Raw genomic sequence first — 10,291 nt, 5'->3', positions numbered from 1 at the left:
CAGGTATGGTACACTTTCTTGGTTCATGTCTTGTGTCATGGGCTACAAAAAATCAAAACTCAGTCGCCTTATCTACTGCTGAAGCTGAATATGTTGATGTTGCTTCATGTTGTACTCAATTGTTATGGATCAAATAGCAATTATTGGACTTTGGAATTGATGTTGGTTGCATCCCTATATTTTGTGATAACACTAGTGCCATTAGTATGACAAAGAACCCGGTTCATCATAAGTGAACTAAGCACATAGATGTTAGGCACCATTTTTTGAGGGACAACTATGAGAAAGGCTTGATCACTGTGGAGTTTTGTGCTACTGATAAGCAAATTGCTGACATCTTCACAAAAGCCTTAAGTAGAGATCATTTTGAGAGGAACAAGTTGGAATTAGGGATGATTAAGATCACCTAAAAGGACCAGTTCAATGCTAAACGAAAAAAAAATTAAAAAATGAAAAAAAATTTGGTTAGAATCCGTAAAATGTGTATATAATAAGACTAATTTGTGCTCAGTCTCATACTTTCAATAGTATACTCTTGTCTCATGTGTTAAAATGATTCATTAATCTCTAATGTTATTTTCTCTATTTTGGCAAATTTAGACTTACACAAGAGACTTATCAATGAAGAACTTGGTTCATCAAGATAACAAGGTATGTTTTCTAGACACTGCATAATTTGAAATAATGATATTTGAATCCTGAGCAAAATCCTACCTAAGTCTAAATTTCTCTTAAACCTATCCAATAAATTTGAACCAGTTCCGTTCAAAAGAGCCCTAACCAAATTAAATCACCTAGATTCTAAGGAAGACTCTACCGTCTATTCAAACTGAAATTTCAGTTCGATTAGACTTCTAAATGATTGATGAAGCCTGCCGTTACCATTAATTATCCCCTCATTTTTAATTGATCATCATCATCTCTGCCTTCTCTTCGTTATTCTCAAACCGTCGAAATTTCTCTCCATCTTCTCTCATCTTCCAAAATTCAATCTACCTTTCTTCCCTTTTTCAAGAACCAAGCACAAAATGACTAACCCCTCTAATAACCTTGGTACTCCCCCACCAAACTCCTCATCTTTAAGCACTCCTCAGCCTAAGAAAAGAAGAGTTAAGATGCTTGATCGCAAGAAAGTTGCTGGGAAGGAATTATCAAAGAAATTGAACGCACAATTAAAAGCTAGCCAAGCCCAAGAACCCCAGAACTCTGACGACTCCTTTAAGTCTTCTACTAAGGGGGAAGAAATTGGGTCTTCTGATAATGAACAGGTAAATTCTGGAACAAATACTACTAATGAGGCTATTTCTGTGGTAGTTGAAAATCTGGAAGATAGGTTTACTTTGGTTGGATCTGTGGTGGATGTAGAAACTTTGGAGTCCAGAAAGACAGGTGGTAAAAATAAAGAGGAAAAAGAAAAAGAGAGAGAGGGTGTTCAAATTGAAGAAAGGGGAATGGGGAAAAGAGTGGTTGATTCTTCACCCTCTTCTGATAAAGGTAAAATGGCTATTTGTGGAGCAGAATCAGATAAAGTAGAGGAAAGAGTCAAGAAAACAGGGGGAAGTGGGTCTGGCGAAGCCGCTGAAGGGCTGGTTAACCTTGGGAAAAAAGTAGATGAACCTGGTTCATCAGTTGAAAAAACCCTCGCAGTATTGAAGAAAGTAGGTGACAGCTACAACCCCAAGAAAAAGAGAACTTCCATGGCTAAGACCCTTGGAACAACTAAGGCTAACAAGAAAAGGAAGGTTGCTCCTTCTGATACTATTGAAATTCCTCCCATAAGAGGAAGAGCCACAAGAAGTCAACTGAAGCAGAATGAGGAAGTGATGCAGAAAGCATTAGAAGAAAGCAAAAAGAAACGGATGGACAAAGGGAAGAAGAAAGTGGGAGAGCCTGTTGAGGCTGTTGATGTGGATGAGATGGACCTGGTCCATCAAGATAAAGATTAAAATGTTGAAGTGGAGGTTCAGACTCCCAAGCCCAAGAAAGCCAAGACTTCCACTAAGAAGTCTACTCCTATGTCAAAGTCTGCTGATGTTACGACCCAAGTTCGCCCTCCGTGGATATGCTGTGACGGCACCTAGTCCCTACGACTAGGTAAGCCTAACAATTGCGGGAAAAAAACAAATGCGGAAAAAATAATAAAAACCAAAGATAACAAATATAGAAGTGTTTAAGATGTCGCTCGGCATATACAATACAAGATCTCAAAACTGAACAACTCCCAAAACCCGGAATCCCATAAATCACAAGCTATGAATACGACAAAATGCTCTAACTCCGGAATGTCTAAATCAAAAGAAAAGATAGAAGGGCTATCACTACAAGAGAGAATGGAAAGGGACTCCTCGGTCTGCGGACGCGGCAGATATACCTCGAAGTCTCTGGAGAATCGCCTCGCCTCAAGGGTAGTAGGGCTGAGTTGAAGTACCAGGATCTGCACACGAAAAACATGTGCAGGAAAGGGCATGAGTACACCGTAGCGGTACCCAGTAAGTGCCAAGCCTAACCTCGGTCGAGTAGTGAAAAGGAAGGTCAGGGCCCTACCGGTCATATACCATAATATATAAGGAAAAGAAGCAGTATTAAAGTAACACAGGATAATAAGGGTAGCAACAGCTACAACAAAGACAAATAATCACAGAAGGAATACAGCTCAACACAGAGATAACAACCGGGGATCTCCCAGGATACCGTCCTGTAGTCCCCAAATATAAATATCCAGTGGATCTCCCGGGTGTCGTCCCGTAGTCCAACTCATAATGCGCAGGGGATCTCCCGGAGTACCACATCCGTAGTCCACAATGTAAATACTCAGTACTGGGGGAATCTACCGGGTGCAATCCCGTAGTTCCAATGTAAATGTGCAGGGGGATATCCCGGAATACCACATCCGTAGTCCCAAATAAATAGGCAAGGGGGGATCTCCCGGGATATCGCCCGTAATCCCAAAGTAAACACACAGCAGCAACACGAAGAATAGTCAATTCAATCAAATTTCATATCAAGGTAAAACAGGTATTTCTAGCCTAGCATGCTGCACAGAATTCAAATAAGGCAGTTTGAGCAAGTAAAGCAGTTAAGTCACTTAGACATGCTTCCCTAAGCTAACAGTAGGCTTAAATTGCAATTAGTAAAAACAGGGAAGAAAACGCAGTTACAGTTACTTAATAAAAATAGGATTTTCAACAATTAGCACATGTACGCACTCGTCACCTCACGTACAAGGCATTTCATATATCACAGTACCAATTCCTAAGGGAAGTTTCCCCATACAAGGTTAGGCAAGCCACTTACCTCGAACCAGCTCAATCAACTCAATACCACGTTCTTGCCACGAGTATCCGACTCCAAATGGCCCAAATCTATTCAAAGTAATTGCATAGTGTAAATATAAATTCAAGTAACTAATTCAACTAATTAATTCGAAGCTAATACGCGAAATTAGGAAAATCGCCCAAAAAGCCCCCCCCACCCCCCGGGCCCACGTCTCGGAATTGGTAAAATTTACAAATTCGGAATCCTCACACTCTCACGAGTTCATATATACAAAAATTACTCCAATCCGACATCAAAATATTGATCAAAACTCCAAAATTAGGCCTAAGAACTTTTCCAATTTTTTTCCAAATTTTCACCCCGAATTCGAATTTAAAGGATGAATTAAAGCATAGATTCGTGGAAATTAATCAAAAACGAGTAAGAATTACTTACCCAAAACACCCAGGTGAAATTCTCTCCCAAAATCGCCAATCCCGAGCTCCAAAATCAATTTCTAAGGTTTTGAGACTTAACCCTCGATTCTGCCCCTTTTTCTGACCAGTGGAACCTTACCTGCATCTCTGGGACCGCACGCTTCTACGGAGACCATGTCGCACCTGCGACTTTTCATTAAACCAAGAATTCCGCACCCGCGACCCCCTTTCCGCAGATGCGGTGCCGCTTCTGCGGTGCATGGGCTGCATCTGCGACCTAAGCCCAAAATGCCTCAGACCGCACCTGCGGTCCTCCTACCATTTCTGTGGTGCCGCACCTGCGGTCCAATACACGCATGTGCGGTTATGACAGGTTCAGCCAACTTTATAATTCTCCTAAGTCCAATTCAACTTCCGTTAAGCACCCGAAACTCACCCGATAAAAAAACTCGCTCACCATCGAACCGGAAACTTCAAAAATTCAACTTTCGGAATTTCAAGCCTAATTAAACTACGGACCTCCAAAACACAATCCGAACACACCCCTAAGCCCGAAATCACCTAACGGAGCTAAAGGGACCAATGGAATTCCATTCCGAGGCCGTCTTCGTACTGCTCCGACTACGGTCCAAATTCTAAGGTTAAAACTCTCATTTAGGGACTAAGTGTCCCAAAATACTCCGAAACACAAAACGAATCCTCCCGGCAAATCACAATAGCAGAAATAAGCACGGGGAAAGCAGTTAATAGGGCATCGGGGCGTTAATTCTTAAGACGATCAGACGGGTCGTTACATCCTCCCCCTCTTAAAATATTCATTCGTCCTCGAACGAGTATGGAGACATACCTGAAGTAGTGAAAAGACGAGGGTAACGGCTGCGCATATCCTGCTCGGTCTCCTAAGTCCCCTCCTCGACCGGCTGACCCCGCCACTGAACCTTCACTGATGCAATGTTCTTTGACCTCAGCTTTTGAACCTGCCTGTCCAATATCGCTACTGGCTCCTCAACATAAGATATATCCTTGTCCAACTGGACTGAACTGAAATCCAACACGTACGACGGATCATCGTGATACCTCCGGATCATCGAAACATGAAATACCGGATGAACTCCTACCAAGCTGGGAGGTAAGGCAAGCTCATAAGCAACCTCCCCAACACGCCGCAATATCTCAAAAGGCTCAATAAACCTCGGGCTCAATTTTCCTTTCTTCCCAAATCTCATAACGCGCTTCATAGGTGAAACCCGTAGCAAGACCCGCTCTTCAACCATATAGGAAACATCACGAACCTTCCGGTCCGCATAACTCTTCTGTCTGGACTGGGCTGTAGGAGCCTATCCTGAATCACCTTAACCTTCTCCAAAGCATCCTATACCAAGTCTATGCCCAATAATCTAGCCTCGCCCGGCTCGAACCAACCCACTGGGGACCTACACCGCCTACCATACAAGGCCTCATACGGTGACATCTGAATGCTTGACTGATAGATGTTGTTGTAAGCAAACTCAGCCAGTGGCAAGAACTGATCTCAAGAACCTCCAAACTCCATCACACACGCACGGAGCATATCCTCAAGAATCTGAATGGTGCGCTCGGACTGCCCGTCCGTCTGGGGGTGAAATGCTGTGCTCAACTCTACCCGAGTGCCCAACTCATGCTGTACGGCCCTCCAGAACCGTGATATGAACTGAGTACCTCTATCTGAAATAATGGAAACCGGAATACCGTGCAGACGGACAATCTCCCGGATATAAACCTCTGCTAACCGCTCTGAAGAATAGGTGGTACACATAGGAATGAAATGTGCGGACTTGGTCAGCCGATCCACAATCACCCAAATGGCATCGAACTTCCTCAAAGTCCGTGGGAGCCCAACTACGAAGTCCATGGTGATCGGCTCCCACTTCCATTCCGGAATCTCTATCTGCTGAAGCAATCCACCCGGCCTCTGGTGCTCAAACTTTACCTACTGAAAATTCAGGCACCGAGCTACAAACCCAACTATATCCTTCTTCATCTGTCTTCACCAATAGTGTTGTCTCAAATCCTGATACATCATCGCGGCACCCGGATGGATGGAATACCGCGAACTATGGGCCTCCTCTAGAATCAAGTCCCGAAGCCCATCAATATTGGGTACACAAACCCGACCCTGCATCCTCAATACCCCGTCATCACCAATGGTCACATCTCTGGCATCACCCTGCAGGACCTTGTCCCTAAGGGCACGCAAATGAGAATCATCAAACAGATGCTCCCGGATACGATCACACAAGGAAGATCGAGAAACCACACAAGCAAGGACCCGACTAGGCTTCGAAAGATCCAATCTCACAAATTGGCTGGCTAAGGCCTGAACATCCATCGCCATGGGCCTCTCCGCTGCTGGTAAATAAGCCAAACTCCCCAAACTCTCCTCCTGGTGACTCAAAGCATCGGCCACTACATTGTCCTTGCCCGGGTGATGCAAAATAGTGATATCATAGTCCTTCAGCAGCTCTAACCACCTCCTCTGATGCAAATTAAGGTCCTTCTGCTCAAACAGATGCTGCAAACTCCGGTGATCAGTATAAATCTCACAAGACACACCGTACAATTAATGACGCCAGATCTTCAAGGCGTGAACGATAGCAGCTAACTCGAGATAATGGACAGGATAATTCTTCTCATGTACCTTCAATTGTCTGGATGCGTAGGCAATCACCCTACCGTCCTGCATCAATACCGCTCCAAGGCCAATCCTCGAGACATCACAATAGACAGTATAAGACCCCAAACCTGTAGGCAATATCAAAATTGGGGCTGTAGTCAACGCTGTCTTGAGCTTCTGAAAGCTCTCCTCGCACTCTTCCGTCCACTGGAATGGAGCACCCTTCTAGGTCAGTCTGGTCATAGGTGCTGCAATGGATGAAAATCCCTCAACAAAATCGACGGTAATAACCCGCCAAGCCAAGAAAACTACGGATTTCTGTAGCTGAGGATGGTCTGGGCCAACTTTGCACAGCTTCCACTTTCTTCAGATCCACCTTTATCCCCTCAGTAGATACCATGTGACTCGAGAATGCCACGGAATCGAACCAAAAATCACATTTCGAGAACTTAGCATATAACTTCTTCTCCCTCAAAGTCTGATGCACTGTCCTCAGTGCTGCTCATGATCTTCTCGACTCCGGGAGTATACCAGAATGTCATCAATAAAGACAATGACGAATGAGTCAAGATATGGCCGGAATACACTGTGCATCAAATGCATGAAGGCTGCTGGGGCATTGGTCAGCCCAAATGACATAACAAGGAACTCGTAATGACCATATCGAGTCCTAAAGGCAGTCTTCGGGATATCTTCAACTGATGATAGCCTGAACGCAAGTCAATCTTAGAAACCACACGAGCACCTTGTAACTGATCAAACAGGTCATCAATACGAGGCAAAGGATAACGGTTCTTCACTGTAACCTTGTTCAACTGGCGATAATCAATACAGATATGCATAGAAACATCCTTCTTCTTCACAAACAAGACAGGAGCACCCCAAGGTGATACACTTGGCTGAATGAAACCCTTATCAAGCAATTCCTGTAACTGCTCCTTCAACTCCTTCAACTCAGGAGGAGCCATACGGTACGGAGGAATAGAAATGGTTGAGTTCCCGACAACAGATCAATGCCAAAATCAATATCTCTATCGGGCGGCATGCCCGGAAGATTAGCTGGAAACACAACAGAGAAATCTCGTATTACTGGGACTGAATCAACTATAAGGGTATCAATACTGACATCTCTCACATAAGCTAGATACGCGTCACACCCCTTCTCAACCATACGCTGAGCCTTAAGGAATGAAATAACTCTACTGGGAGTGTGATCTAAGGTACCCCTCCACTCTAATCGCGGTACACCTAGCATAGCTAGCGTCACGGTTTTTGCGTGACAATCAAGAATAGCATAATGGGGCAACAACCATTCCATGCCCACAATAACATCAAAGTCTACCATGATGTGCCATAATAAATCGGCTCTGGTCTCAAAATCACTAAGAGCAATCAAACACGAGCGATAAACGCGGTCCACAACAAGGGAATCTCCACAAGAGTAGAAACATAAACAGGAGAACTCAAAGAATCCCGAGATACGCCCAAATGTGGGGCAAAATAAGAGGACACATAAGAATAAGTGGAGCCTGGATCGAATAAAACTGATGCATCACTATGACAGACCAGGATAATACCTATGATGACGTCATGCATCCCTGAGGCTCTGAGGAACATAATCTCTCATGAACATATCTGAAAACTGAGTCCAAGTCAGGGAAGTTGCCTCATCCGGACTATCTAACTCATAAGCACGCCACCACTGATAGGCGGCTCCTCGAAGCTAGAAGGCAGTGAAGGAAACCCCGCTCGATCCTGCTTACCCATGGCACGGAGGATACGATGACACACCTCTAGAAATCCCAGAGCATCCTCTGATGCCAGTCCACTGAATATAGGAGGCTGATACTTCTTGAACCTCTCAAGACTCTTCTGCTCCTCCTCTGAAGCTATTGCCCTCTCCTCGGGCTGAACTGGGGCTACAGGCTGTGTCGGTACAATCTCTAGGATCTGCTCAATATGCACTCGCTGCTCTAGAGTGCAGGCGGCGGGAGTCTGTGCTCCTCCCCCGGCCTGGGATGTGGCTGCAGGAAGGGAAAGCAGCCCTGCCTAAGCGAGAGTGGTGTACATACTCATAAACTGTGTAAGAGTCTCTTGGAGAGCTGGAGTAGTAGTAGCAGTGGGCATATCAGGCGCCTGGGCTCCAGCTGGGACTGCTAGTGGCTCCTCTGTAGCAGCTTGCGCGGGTGCTCTGGCTGCACCGCGGGCGCGTCCTCGGCCCCTACCCCGGCCCCGACCTCTGACGGCTTTCACAGGGGACGCGGGTGTCTGGTCACCTCCAGTAGCACGTGTCCTCACCATTTGTGAGAGAATAGAAGATAGAAGTTTTGAATTTTGATACCAAAAATCTTGCACGACAAAGAATTCAAATAAAGTGGAATTTTCTTAACAGTTACATAGCCTCTCGTGGATAAGCACAAACGTCTCCGTACCGATCCGCGAGACTCTAATAAACCGGCTTGTGATTCATGACTCCTATGAACCTAGAGCTCTGATACCAACTTGTCACGACCCAAGTTCACCCTCCGTGAACATGTCGTGACGGCACCTAGTCCCTACGACTAGGTAAGCCTAACAATTGCAGAAAAAGAAACAAATGCAGAAAAACTAATAAAAACCAAAGATAACAAATATAGAAGTGTTTAAGATGCTGCTCGGCATATACAATAAAAGATCTCAAAACCGAACAACTCCCAAAACCCGGAATCCCATAAATCACAAGCTATGAATACGACAAAATGCTCTAACTCCGGAATGTCTAAACAAAAAGAAAAGATAGAAGGGCTATCACGTCTGCGGACGCGGCAGATATACCTCGAAGTCTCTGGAGAATCGCCTTGACTCAAGGGTAGTAGGGCTGAGTCGAAGTATCTGGATCTGCACACGAAAAACATGTGCAGGAAAGGGCATGAGTACACCACAGTGATACCCAGTAAGTGCCAAGCCTAACCTCGGTCGGGTAGTGACGAGGAAGGTCAGGGACCTACTGGTCATATACGATAATATATAAGGAAAAGAAGCAGTATTAAAGTAACACAGGGTAATAAGGGTAGCAACAGCTACAACAGAGACAAATAATCACAGAAGGAATACAGCTCAACACAGAGATAACAACCGGGGATCTCCCAGGATATCGTCCTGTAGTCCCCAAATATAAATATACAGTGGATCTCCCGGGTGTCGTCCCGTAGTCCAACTCATAATGCGCGGGGGATCTCCCGGAATACCACATCCGTAGTCCCAAATGTAAATACTCAGTACTGGGGGAATCTACCGGGTGCAGTCCCGTAGTTCCAATGTAAATGTGCAAGGGGATCTCCCGGAATACCACATCCGTAGTCCCAAATAAACAGGCAAGGGGGGATCTCACGGGATATCGCCTGTAGTCCCAAAGTAAACACACACCAGCAACACGAAGAATATTCAATTCAATCAAATTTCATATCAAGGTAAAACAGGTATTTCTAGCCTAGCATGCTGCACAAAATTGAAATAAGGTAGTTTGAGCAAGTAAAGCAGTTAAGTCACTTAGACATGCTTCCCTAAGCTAACAGTAGGCTTAAATTGCAATTAGTAAAAACAGGGAAGAAAATGCAGTTATAGTTACTTAATGAAACTAGGATTTTCAACAATTAGCACATGTACGCACTCGTCACCTCACGTACAAGGCATTTCATATATCACAGTATCAATTCCTAAGGGAAGTTTCCCCATACAAGGTTAGGCAAGCCACTTACCTCGAACTGGCTCAATCAACTCAATATCATGTTCTTGCCACGAGTATCCGACTCCAAATGGTCCAAATCTATTCAAAGTAATTGCATAATGTAAATATAACTTCAAGTAACTAATTCAACAAATTAATTCGAAGCTAATACGCGAAATTAGGAAAATCGCCCAACCCCCCCCCCCCCCCCGGCCCGCCGTCCTCCGAACTACGGGTAAA

This window comes from Nicotiana attenuata, chromosome 11, assembly GCF_001879085.1.
Source record: "Nicotiana attenuata strain UT chromosome 11, NIATTr2, whole genome shotgun sequence".
Taxonomy (NCBI): domain Eukaryota; kingdom Viridiplantae; phylum Streptophyta; class Magnoliopsida; order Solanales; family Solanaceae; genus Nicotiana; species Nicotiana attenuata.
Note: the sequence above shows the minus strand (reverse complement) of the source record.